The sequence below is a fragment of the Mirounga leonina genome, unplaced genomic scaffold (assembly GCF_011800145.1).
Source record: "Mirounga leonina isolate KUSES-001 unplaced genomic scaffold, KU_Mleo_1.0 Mir_169, whole genome shotgun sequence".
Classification (NCBI taxonomy): Eukaryota; Metazoa; Chordata; class Mammalia; order Carnivora; family Phocidae; genus Mirounga; species Mirounga leonina.
The window spans coordinates 6,618,940-6,628,627 of record NW_023270431.1 but is presented as its reverse complement, the minus strand read 5'-3'; positions in this window follow the sequence as shown (position 1 = coordinate 6,628,627).

The window sequence follows — 9,688 nt, the reverse complement described above, 5'->3', positions numbered from 1 at the left end:
GAGAGTAATAAACTGGTCTTTATCTTTGAACCAAGAGGTTTGTTTTCCTACCAGTATCCATGGAACTGTGGCAGGCTAACTTGTTAGCTCCCAGGCAGAGTAAATTCTTAGACCCTGCACAGCTTTTGGCAGTTCTGATTACAAAGATGTGATAGTGACAGAGACATGTCTTTCTGGAAAAGAAAGATGAAGATCTCCCTGCAGGCTAATTAATGGAATGTCCCCAGGAAGTTCTCAGGAATATGCAGTGGACTTATTGACCAAACCGCGTGGTCAATCAGGCAACAAATACTCCTCCACTATTCGGCCTGTTAATGAGGAGATGGTTACAGACTGGGCACCAGGAAGTAAATTCGAAGAGCTGCCTGGATGCTGTCCCAGTTGTTGTTCACTCTCCTCTGGGTTTGTGCAGCTTGGGAGAGTAGGCATTAGAGACAGGCAGTAAAGAAACCCGAAACTAAAATGTTTATAAATGTATCATCTACTGGTATGTTTTATGCCAAAAATAATATATTGTATTATTAAAAATGAGCTCTAAGGGCAAATATTGAAGGACATTGGCAAGAATTTCTGAGGATTTTATTTTTTTTATTTTTTATTTTTTTAAATATTTTGTTTATTTATTTGACAGAGAGAGACACGGCAGGAGAGGGAACACAAGCAGGGAGAGTGGAGAGAGAAGCAGGCTTCCTGCAGAGCAGAGAGCCCGATGCGGGGCTCGATCCCAGGACCCTGGGATCATGACCCGAGCCGAAGGCAGATACTTAACCACTGAGCCACACAGGCGCCCCGAGGATTTTAGATTTTGTGCTTTACACAACAGAGAAGTTTAAGCAGTGGAATGACCAGATTTTTAAAAATATAATTCTACTGTCCATTGTGGGAAGAAACTGGGAAAAGGGAGATAATTTAGAGGTTATTGTTGCAATAGAAGGACGAGAATAGAGAGAGTTGAATCAGATAAATGGAATGAGAAGATCTGGCCCCAGTAAAAACTCTGTGGGAAGTAACAAAGTATCCTGAAAGGGGTAAGTGTGGTCAATATTTTCAATTTTGCCTTCCATGGTCATGGATGATATAAAGTATGTAGAGGTATAATTGAAGATATTGATATTCCATATGTTGATATACCTTAAAAGGAAAAGGGTCATTAATAGGAAATTGATATTTCAATATAACTACTGTTAGAAAAGTGATTCAGTATCATCACTTCTAAGTTAATATTTAATTTTGACTGGGATGTCTCAACATGAATTATATCTTTTAACTATATGGTATAATTAATTTACCTAATGATTTGTCTATTATTACTTTTTTTTTTTACTAAGAGACTCAGAATTAAATTTGGATCTCAACTCAATCAACTATGTCTTTCATGTTAGATATCTGCTACTTATATTTTTCTTGATCTTTTATTCTATTCTGATTCGTATTTTCTTAATTCCAAGTTTATATGTTTCACCTTTCATTGGATGCATTTTTTTTTAAAGATTTTATTTATTTATTCATGAGAGACAGAGAGAGAGAGAGAGAAGCAGGCTCCCAAGGAGCAGGGAGCCCGATGTGGGACTCGATCCCAGGACCCTGGGATCATGACCTGAGCCGAAGGCAGACGCTTAACCATCTGAGCCACCCAGGCGCCCTCATTGGATGCATTTTTGTAGGATCTTCTATTGGTTTCTGTTGAACAAAATATCATGAAATATTTAGCCAACAAATAGGAATATATATAAAAAGAAATTCTATTCCTATATTTTCTGTAACAACAACAACAAAATAGCATTCTTTATGGCAACATGTTTTATTTATTTTAAAGATTTTATTTATTCATCTGAGAGAAAAAGAGTGAGTGCGAGAGAGCATGAGCCAGGGGGAGGGGCAGTGGGAGAGGGAGAAGCAGACTCCACAAAGCAGGGAGCCTGATGGGAGGCTCAATCCCAGGACCCCGGGATAATGACCTGAACTAAAAGCAGATGCTTAACCGACTGAGCCACCCAGGCGCCCCTATGGCAACATATTTTAGAGACACCTGATTCACCTGACTAAAGTAGACATGAATAAATAACAGAGAGGGGCTTCTGAAATTCCCAAGAAGGGATACAATGAGTAACAGAGATGCCAGAAGGGATATCAGCTTCATTAATGAACAAAGATAACTTCTAAAATGTTGCCAAAAGTTACAACTTTCACATTTAAGATTTTAGAAATAATACATGATCAGTCTTTCTCATCTCAGTTCTAGAGCCAAAATCACAAAAGCATACGATACAACAGGGAGAACATTGCTGTTTTACTGAGTGGTATGAGTGAACACAGGTAAAATGATGAGGACCAAGGAAAGGGACATTAGCCATCATTTACTGAGCTCTTGATTCTGAGAGTAAATTTAGGTTGGTTTCAGCTAGATAATTCTCTATCTAAGCTGGCCTCACTCATTCATCTGTGTTCAGCTTCTGGTCAGCTCAACAGATCTGTTTGAGGAGGTTGACTGGATGACAAATGGATAACAAGAACCACTGGATCACATGCCCTTTCTCATACAGCAGTCTAATCTAGTCTCATTTACATGATGACAAAATGTTCCAAAATCAGCAAGTACAAATGCTCTTCAAGTTGATGCATGCTTCATGATTGCCAGTTTCCCATTGGCTCAGGTCAGTCACATGGCTACTGCAGATTCAGGGTGTGGAGAAGACACCACCCCTTAATGAAAGAGGAAAATCGCGATCATTTCTGCAATCTCTCATATTCTTTTTTCTAGCAATAATCATTCACATTCCTTTCGCATACAAATTATATCCATTATATTCCTTGACTCTCAAAATTCTCATCCAGTCTTGGAGTCTGGGATCAAATGATGCCCATCAAGTCCTGATACCATTCTCTTCATCCAGGGGTGCTTCCTACTCTCTAAAAATGTCAATATCGTTCCCATCCCTGAAAGTTCTATGGTTTTATTTATTTTTTTATTAGCCATGGAGTATTTTTAGCTTTTTATTTGAGGACCTGTTTTCATCCTAGAATGAGTACAAGGGTAGAGTCAATATTTCACATATTTCAGCATATCCAATCCCAATAATAACTTTTGTATGGTCATGTTCTTTAAACTTCCTTTAAAATTTTGAATGAAGAAATGAATGATAAAAGTTAATCATCTGATGATGCAAGAAAGAATTCTTCATATGATCTCAGATTACATAAAGTAGGCTATTTTTTGCAAGAGTAATATCCAAAATTGAGTTCTTACAGAATCACAAAGAGGTGAAAGATCAACATGACAATATCCAAATGAAGCTCTAATTCATGTGTATCATGCCATTTTCTTTTTTTTTTTTTTAAGATTTTATTTATTTATTTGCGAGAGAGAGAGAATGAGAGACCGAGAGCATGAGAGGGAGGAGGGTCAGAGGGAGAAGCAGACTCCCTGCTGAGCAGGGAGCCCGATACGGGACTCGATCCCAGGACTCCAGGATCATGACCTGAGCCAAAGGCAGTCTCTTAACCAACTGAGCCACCCAGGCGCCCCTGTATCATGCCATTTTCAACTTTGACTAGCACTGCATGATAACTCAGGAATTTTTCACAAATTGATATGCATAAGCAGAAAGAATTGGTCAATTCAGAAAATATCAAAGATTCTACTTGTAACCTCTGATTTCCAAAGATTTTCTATTGTCTTGATGTTATCACTAGAAATATTTTTGTACACCTGCTTTTACACACAGAGTCTAAACAAATTCAAATGAGTAACACATACATTTTTTTTCTTTAATCTTTATATCCCTGTAATTTTAAACCAGAAGAGTCAGGAAAACTCAGGTTTATGTGAAAATATGAAAAGAGATTCAGAATTTAAAAACAACTCTGCAAAGGTTTTTTTCAATATAGATCATTGGTGGGCATGTCTTTGTAAGCTCTTGAGAAGAAACAAGAACTTGGAAATGGAATGTTGAAAGAAGAACAGGTACATTTGCTGCTTTCCTTTTTGTTTGTCTCTTACTGCTTTTCTACGGCATCTCTTCGATTTTTTTTTCTGTTAATGTCAGCTTACCTGGCTTCTCTAGCCACAAAGTAGGAGATTCCCACCTCACCACAGCTCAGATCATAGATCTTCTGCTTCTACCAGAGAGCTTACTTTCCAGGAAAGAGAATTTGATAAGCGTAACTCAGATCAATTTATTTATCACTCCAATCAACTGTGGCACAAAAAGCCTGGGTTCTGAGTATAAATACTGCTGCCAAGGCCCATTCAGGAAACAGTTAAGGAGACCTTCCACAAGGCTAAAACCCTAAAAGGATTTTTCTTGCTTTGTTTCTTGTTGTTTTGGTTTGTTTTGTTTACAAAGGAAGTGTAAAAGGAAGGGGAAAGACAGAATAAAAAGGGAAGAGTATGAATTCTTTTTTCTAATGTTATAAACATTATCCCAAGGATAGTTGGGTAACAGACAGTGTTTTAGTGTCGGGTTAGTTCTTTAGAGCAGTTTTCCTGTGAGAATTCACATAGATGACAGAGAATTTGGAGCAATTATAATAATATTTGCACTGACACTCTAATCCAGTTGGTTTTGTGTTGCCAAATAATTTCTCAAAATTGCCAGACCATTTCTAGCCAAGAAGCAATGCATAGTTACAAAAATTTGGAGACTAACATAAATGTATTCTTTTCTTTTGCTTCTCAAGAAAAAAAATTCTAAAAAGAAAGTTGCAGAAAACAGGAAACGATCGTAGATTTAAAAATGGGAAAAAATAATAATCGGTGTTGGATAATATACACAATTAATTTCTTAGATGAGTAATACTATTAAGGGGGTACCACCATGTTTCCCATTTTTTACTACTTAAAATTCAATAAGCATACATGGAAGTAAATATATAGGCTGACTCTGCATTGTAAGAAGACAGAATCATGATGATGCAACGTTTTATTGCTAAAGCCACATTTTGAGTCAGAGTTTTGCAGAACAATTATTTTGGTGGGTATCTTTTATTTCAAAATTGAATAGATTTCCTGCTGTTAAAATTTAAAATCCCTGAGAATGCAGGTTTTTCTTTATTTCTGGTCAGATATATCTTTAGCAACTCATCCCAGTTGGGTTCCAGAGTTGTGAATTGGTATTGTCATTTGTTTTCTAACCACTTCACACTCTACCACGGAGATAGGCAATATAGAGAATAAGGTCAGAGCTATACGGAGAGAAAGTCACTGAATGTATAGGTATATTTCAAGTTAGGAATATTTGATTCTGGACTCTCATTCTGAAAACATAAAATACCCATTTTTATTAATAGTTGCATCATGGGGCGTCTGGGTGGTTCAGTCGTTAAGCCTTCGGCTCAGGTCATGATCTCAGGGTCCTGGGATCCAGCACCACATCGGGCTCCTGCTCTGCGGGGAGCCTGCTTCTCCCTCTCCCACTCCCCCTGCTTGTGTTCCCTCTCTCGCTGTGTCTATCTCTGTCAAATAAATAAAATATTAAAAAAAATAGTTGCATCATTTTGTAGACATTCTGAGTTTGTTTTTACATATTTACATTTTCCTTTATTTCATATTAGCAAGAGGTACACATTTAAAAAAATTCATTGTATTTTCTAATCATGAACCAAAAAACTCATGTGTGTATAAAAATTAGATGAATTATATTTTTATGAAATTATGTCCCTGGTAGAAGAAATCTTTTGTATAGCTTATGAGAAAATATTTTCAAAATGACTAAACAATATTAATTTGATGTAAATATAAATAAAAACATTTATATTAATATCCTTTTGACCAAAATAACACTTCAGTATTTAGAATACAATTATGTTACATATTTATTTGTTATATTTAATTATATATTTGTAAAGAGCATATATGCCTCAAAAGTTTTGAATTTCATCTTTTCATAATTAAAGTTTCAGACTGCCTCCAAAAAGTTTGCATCTGGAAGTTAAAAAGGTTTAACAATAGAATAAATGCAAGAAAATACTTCAAGTTAATAGAAACCTATGCTTCTTTTTAAAAAGTGAGAAATCTACAAACCAAAGTAGTTAAATAATGAATATTATGGGGCATTCTTTCTCCCTTGGAAACATTTATTACTAGCAGAACTTTTAATATTAAAACTTACCTCCTGTTGTCATTGATTAGACCCAAAGATGGATATGGAGTATCCACATTTTTTATGATTAATAATCTTGATTTGGAAATTGGTGTACTGGGTTGCTAGGCCTTTCCAATTATACCACATGTAGCAGAACCTCCAGAGATTTCCAACAGAATATTATTTTTCATTATCACTCCTGTTACATCTTGAGGTTTTTGACAATCATCCTTAAGCCAGTCAGGTTCTCATAGGTAACCCTTCCCCCACATTTGCAAAGCACACAATGAAAAAGCCAAAAATAAAATGAAATATTGTCACAATAATGTAAGTAAGTTATGGTATATTTGGTATGTCTTTGATGACATGGTATAGAAAATGGTTCTCCCTGGGGTGCCTGGGTGGCTCAGTCATTAAGCGTCTGCCTTCGGCTCAGGTCATGATCCCAGGGGCCTCGGATGGAGCCCTGCATGGGGCTCCCTGCTCAGCAGAAAGCCTGCTTCTCCCTCTTCCTCTGCCCCTGCTTGTGTTCCCTCTCTCCCCCTCTCGCTGTCTCTCTCTCTGTCAAAAAAAAAAAAAAAAATCTTAAAAAAAGAAAATGGTTCTTCCTTACTTTTTCCCCCCTCAAGCTAGCAACAAGATTACCCTGTAATGAGGATATTTTCTAAGAAACTTGGCATTTGGTTCATGCGCATTTTTTCCATGGATGCCAACAGTAACTTACCAGACACAACTGTAAAAATCATTATGACTTCAACACAATTCTCACATTTTAAATGGATCAGATTTTAGGATATGCTTTTGTAATTGACCTGATTTTTTTATATATGGATATATTTCACAATAGTCAAAATACATTTTCCCAGCAGAAGTCACCTTACCACAATCCAATTTTCACCCTGTTTAATTATTACCTTAAACTGATTTTATCAGTTGGACCTCATCTGGCCTTCAATTATCATTGTTTCCTCTTCATCAAAAAGTACTAATGTAAAATCTGAGAGCTTACTGCATAGAGGTAGCTTTTATGAGAGTTGGCACAGAATTTTATGTTTTATTTGCAGAAATGTGATTTATCTCTTCATTGTTCATCTAACAAATATTTATTAAATACTGGCTTTATTCATAGTATTTGTAGGCACTTTGTCATTTTATCTTAAAAATTAAAGAAAAATTTTTAAAAAATAAGTGGCAACTTCAGGCAGCCTGCTATTTTTAAATATATTGTGCTCTGTAGAGTATTATTAATGTGGAAAGTACACAGAATATCATTCAGTTCAAGTATAACTTAGTTGTGACATCAATCATTGCCTGTCCCTAGGGATTGATTCCCATATTACATATAGAGGAAGGTTTCTCATTCCTCCTCCAAGACTCTATATGTGACATTTACAAATATTTATTCTCATTTAGGGAATAAAACTTTCAGATAGAGGATGATTTATTTTTGAACATCAGTATGGAGAAGAAAATTCACAGAATACATGAGAAGGTTTTTTTTTTTTTTAATAATCAAGAAAGATATAAGCCAAGGGTAGGGGTATGGGTAAATTTGTATAGCAAGGTAGGAATTTCAAGATAAGGGAAATACACAAAATAGTTTTGCAAGAAAATCTGTAAAAAAAAATATCCCAGTCAAAAAATTATTTTTCAAATCTTATAATTCTGAAAAATTGGTACAAGAATGTTATAGGATTTCAATTTTAACAGATGTCAATGCAGGTAAACTGAACAATCAATCTTTGTAGCAATAAAGTTTAAAATTCTAAAACGTTATAAGAGTTCATTAACTAGACATTTTTATATTTCCTTGTTTTTATTGATTATTCTTTTCAGAACACTTGATATACATTGTGTGTGTGTGTGTGAGAGAGAGGCTAATCAGTTTCACAATTAATAACACTGAGGATATATTGGGAGAGAGGAAGCACATTCTTTTTAATATTATATAGATCAATGGTTTAGCTATTGTATTATTTTTCATATTTCTTGGGTATGAGGTCTTTTCCTGGATGTGGAAAAATCTAGTAAAAAGAATCAAGTTTTTATTAATTCACTGACATTTAAAGTCAGTGTTTTCTTCCCTTTTTTTTTTTTTTGCTTCTGTCTTGTAACAAATCTATTATTTCTAACACATACAGCTAATGGATTATACTTAGAACATTGCCAGAATGAGTAATTCCTATAGGAAATATTTTTCTGATACATTTTGTGAAATATTAACAGTATTACATTACAGAATTTATTTATTTCTATAAGACTGAATTTTCATCCTAAGATATGAAATATTACTGAAATAAAGCATTGGGGTTTGTATTTGGTTCTCCAAGAAGAAGAACCTGTGTCAAGTGCAGATGGTATGTTTAGATAGTGCTCCAGAAGAAGGCAGTCAGAGGGTTGGGAGATAGGAGAGGGAACAGAAAGCAACCAAGTGTGTCCCAGACTCATTCTGATGCAAACTGCTGTTCTAGAAGCTCTGGAAGATAAATTATCTCCGAGTTTGTACTGCCTTCACTTAAAAGAGCTGGCTGTTTGCCCTCTCATACTAGTCAGTTATTAGCTACAGGTGACCCCAGGGCTGGAATGGGGAGTATTTGTATTAAAATACAAAATACAAAATCACTTCACATAGGCTATGTAAATGATGTCATTGGTGTAAACTATTAATAGCAAAACAAGCAGAATGGGTACACAAACATGGTGAAAGGAATCTGAGCAGAGGTAAATAGAACAACTTCTGTGTCCCATTACGGTTTCAACACTTGCTCAGACCTTCTTCCTTTCCACGTTAAGCTTATTCAGCTCTCTAACAACATATTCAGATTGGTTACAATTCTGGGGAAAAACAGAAGATTGGATGACACTCTAGCCTCTGTTACTGCAGATGTTCCTAAGATTATTATTTCTACTTACTGTCTTCTTCCTCTACCATACATAGTACAGACCTCACCCTGAGCTATTATACCTGCTGGTCTAAGTTTGCCTGATGGGATGAATTAGAATTTCATCTTTAAGCAGTCTGAGCCTTTGGGTACCATGCCTTTTTAGGTCCAGGTGAAATTGCTCATTCACAGCTAAAACTAGGCATGGGAATACTACCTAATACCACAGCAAATTATATGAATATCAGTCAAATTTCTTTCTTTGTCCCATTATGATTTGGCAATTCTATCTCTTTTTGATGATTGGTTCAATTACTTTGCCAATATTTTAATATTCTTTGCCTTACTAGTTTACTGTCATTGGGACCCTAAAGGGACTGGGTGGTATCTATATCTAAACATATCTAAATGTTTAAATCTAGCAGGACTCTAACCCTGTTAGTGAGAGAATCACCCCATAGTGAAAGGACCCAGAAAGACAATAATTGTAAAAATTGTGGTGGTGGTAATGTGTGGGGTGGGGGGACGGGGTTACCTGGCTGGCTCAGTCAGAAGAGCATGTAGCTCTTGATCTTGGGGTCATGAGTTTGAGCCCCAAGTTGGGTGTAGCTATCACTTAAATAAACTGAAAGAAGAAAGAAAGAAAGAGAGAGAGGGAGAGAGAGAAAGAAAAAGAAAAGAAAGAAAGAAAGAAAGAAAGAAAGAAAGAAAGAAAGAAAGAAA